This window comes from Desmodus rotundus, chromosome 8, assembly GCF_022682495.2.
Source record: "Desmodus rotundus isolate HL8 chromosome 8, HLdesRot8A.1, whole genome shotgun sequence".
NCBI classification, from domain to species: domain Eukaryota; kingdom Metazoa; phylum Chordata; class Mammalia; order Chiroptera; family Phyllostomidae; genus Desmodus; species Desmodus rotundus.
Window position 1 is genome coordinate 115,514,085 of NC_071394.1, and position 14,840 is coordinate 115,528,924.

Below are 14,840 nucleotides of genomic sequence, written 5' to 3' on the forward strand. Positions count from 1 at the left end.
TTTTCAGCTCACTGAGAGAAGAGGGTCATCCCACCTAACTAGGATCCCTCAGCTCCTGGTACAATAGTGGGGGAAGGATGTTTGAATGTGTTGGTTGCATGGATGGACAGATGAGCAGATGGATGGACAGACTTTCACTACAGAGATGTTGATGGTCATCACAGTGTTATCATGCCTGATATACATAGACTTGTTTTCCTTCTTGGAATGACCTGACTATACATCTTCCCTTCTGTATTTTAGATTTCTGACCAGAGCATGTGACTTGTAAGTTCTTTTAAAATGCTGAATAACATTCTCCCATGCTTCTCAAGTTCAAATTGAGAGTAGACATAGCCAAAGTAGCTTCTTTGTTATCAGGAGAGATGGAAGGAGTCCCTATAATGAAAATATCATTCACCTAATGCAAATGATATGACGAAGTTACTTTCAGCTAACGCATTAAAGGGGGTTGGTCAATTATTTAATTGACTAAATAATTGTTAAAGCTTTTAAAATTTCACCCAAGAGCATCTGTATCTAATTCCATAGCTCAGCCAGCCTGATGGACACCATGTCTTAAAGCATTTCTTTTCTAAGATTAGAAGTATATTTTGCAAATGTAGCCAAGAAGCTAAGAAAGACATGAGTATTATTCCCATACTGGGTGATCTAACATTACAGATGGCAAAGTCTTAGGTACCTGTAGCCCCTGGATACTCACAAGCAAATCCCAACAACTTTAGGCTCCTTTGGTTACTGACTTTAAGAAAAAAATGCAGAGCACAGTTAGTAGAAGGGCGGGTGAGATCTCTATGCTGGGCTGGCACTCCTGAACACTTCAACAGGTTCTCAATATACAAATGCATCACCCACCTCTTTGCAGGTATTTGAAGGTCAAAGAATTCTGTAGAATAGTACTTGGCAAACTACACAACCTGTAGGCCAAATGCAGCCCACCATCTGTTTCTGTAAATGAAATTTTATTGGAACACGGCCACAGTCATTTGTTTGCATGTTGTCTATGGCTGCTTTGGTGCTACAATGTTAGAGGCCATATAGCCCATAAATCCCCAAACCTTTACTATGTTGTTTTTTTCAAAAAGAACTTTGCTGACCCCAGTTATGAAGGTAAGAGCGCTGAGATAGGAGTCAAATCATCTAGAATCTAATCAGGCTCTGTCTCTAACTGGTGATGTTAGCTTTCTAATTTCTTCCCCCAGTCAGAGCCCCAGAGGCTCAGCCTGTACCCTGAATGAGCTGGCCTATGTCATATCTAGGGCTCCTTTCACCTCTCAGTGTGAGGCTGCTCTTTTAATTTCATAGTTACTAATAAGGCACAGGGTGCTATCACTAGTAGATTAAACTATAAGGCAATTTAATTGCCATTTTTCTAGATCAAAATTGGTCAGACCTTGGAAATGTCATATGATTCACCCTTTGGAAGGAGAGGGTTTGCAGTTCAATAAAAAGGGGGTATACAATTAATGACAGTTTGCTCTGAGGGCCTTAGGGAGAGGGTGCTGAGTAACTGCACTCGAAGGTAGCTGGAGAAGGGGTAGAGAGATGACAAAGTACAGACATTTGAAGCTGGAAACTTTAATATTGGCTTCCTTCAAACACTGGCTAATACACTTTTATTATTTTTAGCTACAGACAAAGCACATGAAAGCCACTCAAATGAAAATTACTGAAAGGAGCCACTGTTACTATTCAGTCTGTAAGTTGGCCCATGAATAGGGAGTTGTCTTTGTTACAGCTTGTGGTTTAGAAAAACCCAGGAACAAGGGTAAGGTCTTAAAAGTTACACACAGACTTTCTCTTGGCTAAAAATAAACTTAAAGTTTTATCCATGTCCTGGGGTTAATTAAGGAGGTAGCCAAATTCTATAAAGTCTCAAAAACTAGCAAAACACATGCTTGGGTGAAAAAGCCAACTAATCTGGAATGCAAAGGGAGCAAACACGTTGGGGAATGATTCATTCCATAATGAGGATCGTGGTGCTGGTGTTACTTTCGTAATCTGTACACATCTAGGTTCTCTTGCCCTGTAACAAGGTTCTTCTAGCATCACATATTATAAAGCCTCAAGAACCTTCTACCTCAAAAGGGAGTGAGAGCAATTTTCATAGTGGCTACTTATGTTACACCCACTTCTTACTCTTCTGTCCATTCACTTCTGATTCTCTGCTCACCTGTCCTCCTCTGAACTCTGTATATTTAACCACTTTTCCTCTATAGTACATATGTCCCCATTCCCACATACAAAGATGTCCTTGACCCCACATATTGGTTATTTAACATCTTTGAATTTCTCTCCCATCAACTGTAAATGTTTTTATTTAAAGAATAGTCTTCTTTAATTATCATAGTCAAGTGTTTTAAGGATGAGGGAGGGTATGCATTAGAAAGCAAAGCTATGCTAGAGAGGGATGGAACCGTATCCTTTCCAAGGACTCTTCAACTCCAGCTGGAGATGGATAGCTCAGATTTTCTCCTCATCCCCCGAGCCATTTGCAGACAAGCAGCCCATGTTTCCTCGGTTGGTGCCAGCGGTGGACCCTGGTGTTCTTCAGCATGAGACTCTTGGCTCGTGGCTTGGCCGTTTGTCACCATTCCCAATTCAGAGGGAAAGACGTGGCCACTTTTCAGAAACTCTGTTCTAAAGGAGGAAAAAGTGATTTTCAGAGGAGAGGTGAACATAAAGCATCTCTTTCGTGCACACATTCTTGTTTGCATTCTGCCTTAATTCATGTATCGTGGAGTCTATAAGCATAGACATCAGGAAACACATAAGAAAAGAGGAAGTTAAAATAAGTAATAAAAAACTTCAATGTATCAAACACCTCCTGGATAATCCACTGAGCATATAATGTATGTCATTCTTAATTGTTTGTAATAACCTCCTAATACTGCTCCCAGGCCGTGAGCAGTAACCCCATTTTACAGATGAAGTCCAGGAGGCTTAGGGAACGCAAAGAGCTTAAATAGCTAGTTACTGTAGGAACCAAATTCCAAGCCCAAATCACAAAGTGCGTGGCTTTCCCTGTGTGTTGAACACTGAGGCCAACTTAACCCCTCAGATTAATTGCACAGGTGCACTATGGGCATCTCCTTTCCATGATGCTTCAGGAAGTCCTTGGAGATGAAGGACATTGAAGGACTTCTCAACCTCTTCAGTTTCACTAACGACTGTAGAAGTAGCTATCATTTTTCATCAAAATGGGGAGAGGAGGGTGGACCCCACTTCAGATGCCTCTGCTTAGCTCTGTCTGGTGAACAGAAAGCTTTTCCCCTCCAGACCAGCGGGACTTCCAGTGAGAGGGAAGCCTGACATGCTATGCCAGGGGACACTCAAAATCTCACGTTCCTGAGCTCTGTGAAAGTTGGACAGCTGTCCGTCTGTCTCTCTTAATGTTCCTTTCATGGCTGCTTGTTCTGTTTTATTGCCGCACGTGTGTTTTTTTATAGGTTGTCGTGAGCTGGAAAATATTGTTGAGTTTTGGCTTCAGAGCCGCTCTCAAAATGATCTCAGTTTAACTTCAGCACCTTAAAATGAGAGTTCTTTAATGATCAGAAAGTGCCCTCCTGTCAAAATAACAAAATGGGCTTTAAAAAGGTCTAAACCTTCTAGAGAGACAAGACCGTGAGTCTTAGAATTATCAACAACAGGACATGAAGTGAGTCTTATTTCTATATCTTATTTTAAGCTAAGAGGAGCCTTGTTACCCAACTTGTTTAAAGTAGCGTGTGCAGCCAGACTGGACATTTTACTCCATGTTAAGAACAATTGGCTCAGAGGTGTTGATCCTATTTTAAATACATGCAGACCATTGTAACTAAAACCAACTCATTAATTCCTGTTATCCATCACCCTTTGCTCTGTGGTCTGGTCTACTTTCTACTGCGAGTTACATTTGTCCTTAAACATACACAGTAACCCCACTGAACAGGGATCACATCTAATTTTAAGATGTCTGAGCTTAGTATATTGTTGGTATTTAATGAATACCAAGTGCGTGTGTGTATGTACATGTCATATGTTATATCCTTCCCATTTTTAAGCCAAATAAAAATAAGGTAAAATAAAATAAAAGAAACTTGTTAGGAATATGAGTAAACTCAAACATAACAATTTAGCTCATTTCATCTGCCTTTGATCATTGGGTACTTTGAAGTTCTGAGGCTTAGGGAAGTAAGTGCTTTTACCTGAATGATTTAGAAATAGAGTTTGCATTTTTGAGGTGATTGAACAGCTCTGGTCGTCTTGCACAGGCCTGGAGCCATGTGTGCATTATATAAGAGTTCATTTCTCAAAGGGTGATATGTATTGATTATTTGTGTACAGTGCCTCTTCCCCCAAAATAAAAGAATCTTTGTGTCTTCTTCGTAATATCGCTACAATTTCCCCAGACTCTCTGGCTGAGCATAGTGGGTAATTCTCTGAATAGTTCCAAAGAGGAACTGGGTTCGTTCTGTTTGTTGAACTTTACCGCAAAGGGATCAAGACTATGTGAACATGAGTTAGAAACAAAAAGATTATTGTTCAATTTTATCAAATTAACTACAATGCCCAAAGGAGAATCTCAGCTCTGGAAGTGTCTTCTTAAATACAAATAGGCTTTCAGTCCACAGAGGATATCATAAAAACAGTAATGGATTTATCTCTAAGTCATCCTGCTAATGATTATTCCTGGGGAGAGCATGTTTGGAAAAATATACAAAGAAGAAGGAGGAGAATGAAGAAAAAAGGGATGGTTTAGAGCTCATATTAATCTTGATATTCTACTAATTAGATAAATTAAACAGAGACATAAAAAATATTTTTACCTTATGAAAATTGAACCTGTGAAAACTGGAATTACCCCAACAGTTGGCTGTGATATGAGAACCTTGATGTGTTCCAAATTTCTCTTGATGAATTCATCCACCTACAGCTCCTGCATATTTCATATGTCCTGTTTTTCCCCTACTGAAGAAAAACCCATTTGGATGAACTTGAGTGATGGGAGATTGACCTCTGCACAGGTGTATGGACATAACAGGTAGAATTGTCACCAGTCGGCCACCCTCTGGGCCGTCTTCAGGATGTATGTCGACTTGTATTCGAGTCACCAATACCACACGTTTTTATCAATCGCATTTGCAGCCCAAACAGTCCTACAATTCTGCATATAGGAGCAAGCATCTCACACTTCCCGATGCCTGAGCATTTACACATTGAAGTAACTATTATTTTATCGTGAATTACTTTGCTTGAATTTATCCTTGATGTTGCAGTCAAGGAATCATATTAACTTCTTTAAAAATATATGTGTAGGTGAACTATATTATCTATAACATTCATTTTGAAATAGGAAAGCAGGTGTCCTAAAATATGTTACTCAAAGAAGCGTGGTCTCCAAAATGTTGAAGATTGCTAGAATGAATGAATAGATGGATGAATACATGAATGAATCAGTGAAAAATAACTGTGTCAAGTAAACTGCTTAGAAAGTAAATGATCTGGTTGTTGAGAGGAGAGGAGGGAAGTTTATAAGTGAAATGCACAGGGAGAGGTTTGCAAAATCAAATCCAATAACTACGGCAGGCATGGCATGGTAGGCATGGCACTGGAATAAGCCGTATGGAGAAGACCCATGGAAGGTAGGAAAGTATTTTAAGTTTCCTATCTTGGATGGCATGTAGGGTTGGCATGGAACTTTCCAGTTTTTGCCTCCATTTCTGGATGTGTAACCCATGTCCCCCAAGGTCATGGACATCAAATGTATTGTTATTCATGAATTTACTCTTCCAACATTTATGTACACTGTGTGTTAGGCATCACACTGGGCACCTTGGGGTCTGTCTGACTTGCTGGGTAAATCCATCGGCGTGATCGTTTTTCACTTGAGCATCATGTTATATTCTGACTCTAAGGAGATGTCATTTTAGGATTTACCAGGAAAACTCATGGGACTATTATGGGTGGGATTGTGTCTCCTCAATAGGTATTGATGTCCTAACCCCCAGTATCTATGAATGTAACTTAGGAATAAGGTCTCCTCAGATGATGAAGTTCAGATGAGGTCAAAAGGGGAAATCTGGACACGGACATAGAAATACAGGAAGAATGCCAATCTAAAGATCGGAGTTACTCAGCTGCCAGACCAAGAATGCCAAAGATTGCTGGCAAACCACCTGAAGCTGGGGGAGAGACGTGGGGCAGATTCTCCCTTACAGCCCTCAAAAGGAGCCCACCCTGCCGGCCCCTTGATTTTTAACTTCTAGCCTCCCAAACGGTTTGCACTACTTCAGTACAGCAGCCCTAAGAAACTAATCAGAATTATAACTGGGGAGTAAACCTTCCTATCCCTGAAGAAGGAAAAACTATACTTTTGATCTCTTGCCCCAATAAAAGCATCTGGTTCTCCACCAACTTTCCCATCATTTTACCCCCACGGTGACTTTCTTTTCCTGTCATATGTGGTCCCTTGGTGTGAACTAGTGAAAAATGTTTTAGGAAAGCTTATTTTCCTTCATAGTCAAGCTCACTTGATTCTGGTGGCTACAAATCCATAGTCATGAATCACAATGTCCATAGTTTTTTAAAATGAGTATTTTCCATTCCTCTAGCTCTCTTTTGGTACTGTCCTCGGGTGTTAAACTCTTCTCCCTTTCTTGACCTCTACATGCATTCTTTAAAATCCATTTTGCTCTTAGTTGTAAAGCCTTTGCCTCAAAAGGCAGCAGGGTTTCCCATCACTGTCATATTGGAGCCTGTGAGATCCTCCAGAAGAATCATTCATATTACACGTTCATATTTCAAGTTCCAGTCACTGAGACATTATTGGTGGCAGTGATCTTATCATTATAATTACTGGTTGGCTCTTATCTTGAATATCACCTTATTGGCTTATGTGGCAGCCCTGGCACCCTTCCTTTAATACTGTGCTCCTTGTCCTTTATACTGAGAACTGTTTTTTCCACACACTTAGTCCCATACTCCATACGTATCCCAGTCTTTACATCCACCCCCTTCAGTGCTCCACATCTGGGAGGTTTTATCAGTGAAGTGAGTCCCTAAGCCACTGTCTTCTTATGTAATAAGATGAATCAAATTTAATAATGTGAAAATCTGCATATATGGAGTTACTTTTTTTCCCCAATTTGTAACTAAAATCTCAAAAAGCTGTTGTACTGATGGAAATGACCGCTTTCCAATGAGGATGTATATTGTTAATTTAGTGATGAGCTATTTCACCTAATGTCTGTAAGCTTTGCAAATGTTTAAACAAAATAAAAATTTGGGCATTTGGGGCAAGGACAGGTTATCTGTGGCCCTGTGAGCACTGATGACAGCAATAAATTATTTAGCCATTATTGCTTGATGAATCCTGAAATGGGGTGCTGTAGGAAGTACTCGACAGGGACTGCCCCTCACTCGGGGAGCTCATAGTGGAAGTCAGATGTGCTAATTAGGAAAGGTTCATCCGGTGGAACCAAAACTGGTGTTAATGCAGATCATTTGGTGGGATGGTGCAGGAGGCTAGGAGATTAGAAATGGGGCAAAACAGACTACTATTTCCAGACCCCAATTTCTGTCCTTGAATAATTTTTTTTACCTCTATGTACTTCAGCTTCCTCCCCTATAAGATAAGGGCAACAATGGTACCTTGAATGGGCTGTGAGGAAATTATCATCAGTTGTTATATGTGAACTACTTACAACAATGTTGTAACTGTAAGAACTCAGCCGTCATTATCATTCTTACCCATGCTTTGTAGTCAGAACCTGTCCACTCAAAAACCTTAGTTGTCACAGGACTGTCATTCTGTCAACTGTTCATTGTAACAATTGCTTCCAAAATGTTCAGGTTGTTCTACATTCACTTTTTCCTATGTCTTAAATGCCTCTATTGGGCACGTGGGAGTTCTCACTTCACAGAGTTTCTGTTCTGCCAAGACTTCAAAATTCCCCAGGAGGTGGTTTTGAATTGGGGTATCGGAAAGGACTCTTGTTCATGAGTATCCTTGCCTGCTGAACGGTTTTGTATTTACCAGAAAGAGTTCACATCCAATGCACGTGTGGTTGCGGTTATCTTTGGCAGGTGAGCTCCCTTCAGAGCCAGGGAACTGAGGCAAAGACTGAACCATCCCCGCTCCTCCTAGGACCTGCAGACTCTGCGGGTCACTTAGTCTCTATAAGCCATCCCTAATAATACTTGATTTAATTTCAGTGATGTTTATAGTAAGGTACATTTCTCAAACCTTATGGTTTTCCTTCTATTAATACAAAGCTACTCTAATGTTTATTCCTTAATGGTTATGAAGTTGACCACTCCACGAAAGGACGCCTGAAGAAAAAAATTAATGATGACATTTCACACAAGTACATAGCACTTTGATGAGGGCCACGTGGTTAAAAGGAAAGCTACCCTTCAGCATATTTAGTGAACCTTCTTTTTATCAGAATGGGTTGATGGAATATTTGACAAAACAGGGATCTCCTTGAGTTCTGATGGCAATCTCTGAGATCTGAAATGAGCTTTACACCATCCTCGAGCCCTGCCCTGATTTCCTGTGGGGAATTTCAGAATTTCTTTTTTCCTCTGTAAGAAATCTTATTCCAGAACCAAAGCCAGAATAACAAATCAAAGGGTGCATATACCACTATCAATACTATTGTTTGGTTCAATTGCGAATCACCTAATAGGTTTCAGTATATACACATCGCTGCAAAGGTTAACATCATCTTTAGTACTTGCCACAATTTTTTAATCCCCTCTTTGAGAACAGAAATAAGGCATGAGTCCCATATTGGGAAGCGCCTTGGAGTCATGGAAAAAGACAAGGCTTGACTCCAGAAATGCAGCAGTCGCATTGCAAACACAACGAACGAAGACAGAATATGTAAGAAGACATAAAGAATGTGTGAAGAACTTTTACAAATCAGAAGAAAAAGACAACCAATCCAAACCAAAATTAGACAGTAGACTTCATTTTGCTAAAAAAGAATTCAAGTGTCCCATATCAACCTCACATTAACAATTAAGGAAATGCAAATCGAGACCATGCAATGCCATGTCATGTCAAATTTGCAAAAATTACGAAGTGTGGTGACAATACCAAGTATTAAAGAGAATGCCACTCAACAGATACTAGGAAATGTATTGTCCCAGAGAGTGTAAATTATTGTAATCACCCTGAACATGGCCTTAGCACTAGTCAGATTTCCTGTGCCCAAGCAATTGGTCTTATAGTACTATCCTAGAGGAATGTTTCAATATGAATACCAGGATCCAGGCTTAAGAATGTTTATGGGGCACTGTTTTAAAGCTGAGAAAAAGTAGATGTCATCCAAATATCTATGAGCAGACAAACACAAAATTACTATGCTATGGTAAATCATAGTGTAGTCACTAAATTCAATAGTATTCATCATTGAAAATTAAATTATAGGCAATGTTATGGATAGATGACGGAAATATAATGTTGAAACTGTAAGACTACATATAGGATGCTAACATTTTTATAAATCTAAAAGAAACATTGTTTAGAAAATATACATTAAAAAGTCAAGAGAATACGAGGATCAAATTCAAGATAATAGATATCTCCTTGGGGTTAAAGGAAATGAGCAAGCAGGTGAGATAGGAAAGGAGCATGTGGGAAATACAGCAGGAGTGTTAGAGAGCCAATTCTTAGATACTCCTTTTACTAATGAACCTAATACCATACATGTATATGTATGTATATGTTACATTTATTTTTGTAGTTATTAAGTGTACATAAAAAGATAAGAAAAACTATGACTACATATATCCTTCATGTGTTAGAAATACACAGGAAATAGAAGAGGAAAAAAATGACAATAGCTTGGAACAGAAAATTCACATATTTAAAAAAAAAGACAAATGGCCAATAAAAAATTTTAGCCTTAACAGTAATTGTACAAATGCAAATTTAAAATGAAGTGCAAATTAAGATTTTATTTCTTCCTCATGAGATGACAAAGATTTAATAGAAAGATCTCACTGTTTTTCAGGCTATGGAGAAAAATACTCATAAACAGCCTTGATGGTGAAAATGAAAATTGATATATATTTTGTGTGGAATAATTTTGGCCTTAAAATATTCATAATGATGACTTTGAATTTTTGCTCTGATAAATTTATTCCTAAGAAGTAAACATTTTAGAATGCTTGGGAGAACACAGACATTAGCCCAGACTTATTTATAATTTTTAAAAATTAAAAAAAAGACTCTAGACAACCTTCCTGGCTAATGAAAAGGGATTGAATAAAATATAAACGGTATGAAAACAATAAGCAGTCCTTTAAAATTTTGTTGGAGAAGTCAATATATTGATATGAAAATGTCCAGTGGGAAAAACAAGTTATAGAATTAGTAGAATTTAGGTTTAGTATTAAAAATACGTAATATTATTCTTTTTTAACTGATATATATTGTATATGTTCAGGGATGTTTATTTGGGTTTGGGGAAAAGTCTGGGTAGCACATTAATAATATTTATGTCTAGGTCATAGCATTATCCACAATGTTTTCTTTATCTCTATTGCTCACTGCGGTATCCTCACAACTTAGTGCTTGGCACATAGTAGGTGCTCACTCAATGTTTGTTGTGTGAATGATACATGAAATAACTTGTGGAATTAGTTAAAATAAAAGAAAGGCTTTTTATTGAGTTAATTCAATTGTATTAAACGGAAATACATATCTTACCTAAATCGGCATTCCTGCCTTCCAAAGGCAAAGTATCTCATTGAAGGTATTCATGTCTGATATCATTTCCAAGGAATTAATCCTTCAGAGGGACATTTGCACTTTGAAATAGTAGCTTTTAAGCTAAGGTCCTGACTGCAGTGGCAGAATTTCCAAGGGGATAATTTTGGAGTGAGAAAGTTATTCTGTCAGCTTCTTCAAAGGTTGTATCACGTGGTGCCCGTGTATGCCAGCACCTCTTCTGCTTAAAGTGACTCCAGATAGGTTCCAATTGTATTAACAGTACTGTCTATAAAAATCATAATTACCACCTATATCAGAAACTGTATCCATTATCTCATTTTTTTGTACAATAAATAGATAAGGTTATTTTTTAAATGAACTTATATATGCTATTTTATTTGGGAATAAAGATCTTATGGCAACTTACAAACTTATATGTACAGCTTTTTGAAATCGTAAAGACATACATTTGGGGATAGAGAAAATAAGTATGGGGAAAATTGATTGGAACCAATTTGAGGACGGTGCATTAAAATGCAGCCTATGAGGTAGATAATAAACGTTGCTCAGATGACCTTTAAAAAAAGCCTATCCCAAGAAGAGAATCAACGTGGTTATATAGTCGATAGGGTTCATAAAATGAAGTCACTCAGCCACCCAGACAAGCATAGATGGCTGTATTGTAAAGCGAATCCTAATGATGTTGTAAATCCAACTCTCTTTATGTACGTTCGTGTTTCTAATAACATCTGCCAATGTAGGCCAGATTAATCATTCCAAAGCTCAGTCCCTGAAAGCAGGTCCCTGCGAGGGTCCCAAACAATGTCTCTGGGTACACAGCTCTCTCACAATCTCAACCTAATCCAAAAATAAATATTAGAGTGTCAAGATAAATAAATGGTCTTCATAGCCTTCAGGCACTTGTCCATAAAAGCTATTTTCCTCAGCCAAGGATTTTTGTAAGCGTTGAGAAGCCATGAATTTGAAGTTATACTCCCTTAACAAGGGCCTGAGGAGCTGAAGGCCTATTTCACCCCTCGAAACAGGGATTTCCCTTACAAAACAATTTTGAATCAGCTCCAACAGACACCAGGCCATGAAAAATGGAGAGCAGCCTGTTATTTATTTTTTCTTTTTTAAAGTGTTTATTGAATTTATTGGGGTGACATAGGTTAATGACCTTATATACATTTCAAGTGCACAGTTCTACAATATATCATCTGTATATTGTATTGTATATTCACCACCCCAAGTCAAGTCTCCTTCCATCACCGTTTATCCCCCCTTTACCCTCTCCTTCCTTCCCCCACCCCTCTTTTCCCCTGGTAATCACCATACTGTTGTCTGTGTCTATGAGACTTTGGGGTTTTTTGCTTAATCCTTTCACCTTTTCCACCTACCCCCTCCAACTCCCCTCCTCTCCAACAGCTGTCAGTGTGTTCTCTATCTTTATAAGTCTGTTTCTATTTTGTTTGTTTAGATTCCACATAGAAGTGAAATCATATAGTATTGTCTTTCTCTGACTGGCTTATTCCACTTAGCATAATAATCTCCAGGGCCATCCATGCTGTGGCAAAGGGTAAGATTTCCTTCTTTTATGGCCAAGTAGTATTTTATTGTGTAAATGTACCATAGTTTTTCTATCCATGCCTCTCCTGATGGGCACTTGGGCTTCTTCAAATTGTGGCTGTTGTAAATAATGCTGCTATGAACATGAGGGTGCATATGTTTTTTTGAATTAGTGTCCCAGTTTTCTTCACATATATTCCCAGACATGGAATTCCTGGGTTGTAAGGCAGTTTCATTTTTAATTCTTTAAGGAAACTCCATATTGTTTTCCACAGTGGCTGCACCAGTCTGCGTTCCCACCAACAGTGCACGAGGATTCCCTTTTCTCCACATCCTTGGTAGCATTTGTGGTTTGTTGATCTATTGATGAGAGCCATTCTGACCAGTGTGAAGTGACATCTCATTGTGGTTTTAATTTTCATTTCTCTGATGATTAGTGACTCTGAGCATCTTTTTAGGTGTCTGTTGGCCTTCTCTGTGTCCTTTGGGGAAGTGGCTATTCATGTCTTTTGCCCATTTTTAATTGGATTTTTTGCTTTTTTGTTGTTGAGTTGTATAAGTTCTTTAAAAATTGTGGCTATTAATGCCTTATCAGATGTGTCATTGGTGAATATGTTCTCCCATTCAGTGCATTTTCTTTTCATTTTGTTGGTGGTTTCATTTACTGTATAAAACTTTTTAGATTGATATAGTCCCATTTGTTCACTTTTTGTTTCCCTTACCTAAGGGGCTATATCAGAAAAAATGTGGCTATGAGAAATATCCAAGATTTTACTGCCTATGTTTTCTTCAAGAATTGTTATGGTCTCTACTCTTACATTTAAGTCTATGATACATTTTTAGTTTGTTCTTGTTTATGGTGTAAGAAGGCAGTCTAGTTTCATTTTTTTGCATGTATCTGTCCAGTTTTCCAAACACCATTTATTGAATAGACTGCCTTTACCCATTATATGCTCTTGCCTCCTTTTTCAAATATAAATTGACCATAAAGACATGGGTTTATTTCTGGTCTCTCTATTCTGTTCCACTGATCCACAGAGGTGGGCAAAAGTAGGTGTACAGTTGTGCATACACAAAGCACAGATTTATTCTTGTGTTATTATTTATTAATTATTATTTATATTACCACTGTAAATCTACTTTGTCCAACCCCTGTGTATATCATTTTTATGGTTAATAGGATCATATAAATTGTAAGTGTAGATTTCTATGATACATGATCACATGTATATTACATTGTGTGCCCACCACCCAAAGTCAAACTGTCTTTGGGCACCATATATTGGGTCCCCTTTACCCGTTATACTCCCCTACTGTTGTTCCTCTGGTAACCACCATACTGCTGTCTTTGTCTATGAGATTGGTTCTGTATCCCACATATTAGCAAAATCATATGGTTCTTAGTGTTTCCGGCTGACTTATTTAACTTAACATAATATTCTCAAGGTCCATGCTGTTTTGATTACTATGGCCTTGCAATATAATTTGGTATCAGGTAGCATGATTCCTTCAACTTTGCTTTTCTTTCTCAAGATTGCTGTGGCTATTTGAGGTCTTTTGTGGTTCCATATGAATTTTTGAAATATTTGTTCTAGTTCTGTGAAATACGTTATTGGAATCTTGATAGGAATTGTGTTGAATCTATAGGTTGCTTTGGGCAGTATGAGCATTTTAATAATGTTAATTCTTCCTATCCAGGAACACAATATATACTTCCATTTGTCTGTATCTTCTTCATTTTCTTTCTTCAGTGTCATAATTTTCCAAGTACAGGTCTTTTACATCCTTGGTTTAACTTATTCCTGGGTTGTTTGGGGGTTTTTTGGGGGAGTGCAATTATAAATGATATTATTTTCTTAATTTCCCTTTCTGATAGTTCATTATAGGTATATAAAAATGCAACTGATTTCTAGATATTTATTTTGTATCCTGCTACTTTACTGAATTCATTTTTCTGTAATTCCCTAAAGGCAACTGGTTTTAGTAGGGGTTATTTTTTGGTGGAATCTTTTAAAAGCATAGACTTGGGGGTCAGAAACACCTCCACTGTGACCCAGCCCTTTGGCCATTGGACAGATTACCTCTCACTGTCCTCTCGGCACTGCTATGCTCAAATTTTATCTTCCTGAAGTAGGGCCAGCATGAGGTCTGAATGAATGGATACTGGGGAGGGACTTTGAATAGAGCCTCACTTAGGCCCAATTTTTCCCTTTGAATGGGCCAGTTTATGAACAAGGAGGCAAAGAGTTGGGGGAAAAGAGGAATATACAGAACTTGAAGATAAAGTAGAAAAAGAAAATAATATCTAGAATTAAGACTCTTTCTCATGGAAGGAAAATGACCTCAACAGAAGCAAATGAATTCAAGGGTGCATTTTCCTCAATCAGATTATTTCTTTGGAAACTGGAGCAATGGTCAGTGAATGTACTCCCAGGCCCCCTTGGCTCTCTCAGCCCCATCTCCCAGACACACACATTCAACAAAAGCACTAACGGGAGGAGTTGGTTTATGTTTCCAAATGATGATGCCAATGATGCTGTCTTGTGTGTGGTCATTAGGGTAGAGA

The 14,840-nt window shown here is 38.3% G+C and overlaps 1 protein-coding gene across 2 annotated transcripts in view; it reads left to right on the top strand.

Moving 5' to 3' along the window:
* The window catches only part of RARB (retinoic acid receptor beta), a 650,193-nt gene that overhangs the window by 300,169 nt on the left and 335,184 nt on the right, over positions 1–14,840 (top strand). The gene's annotated exons all lie outside the window — the stretch shown is intronic.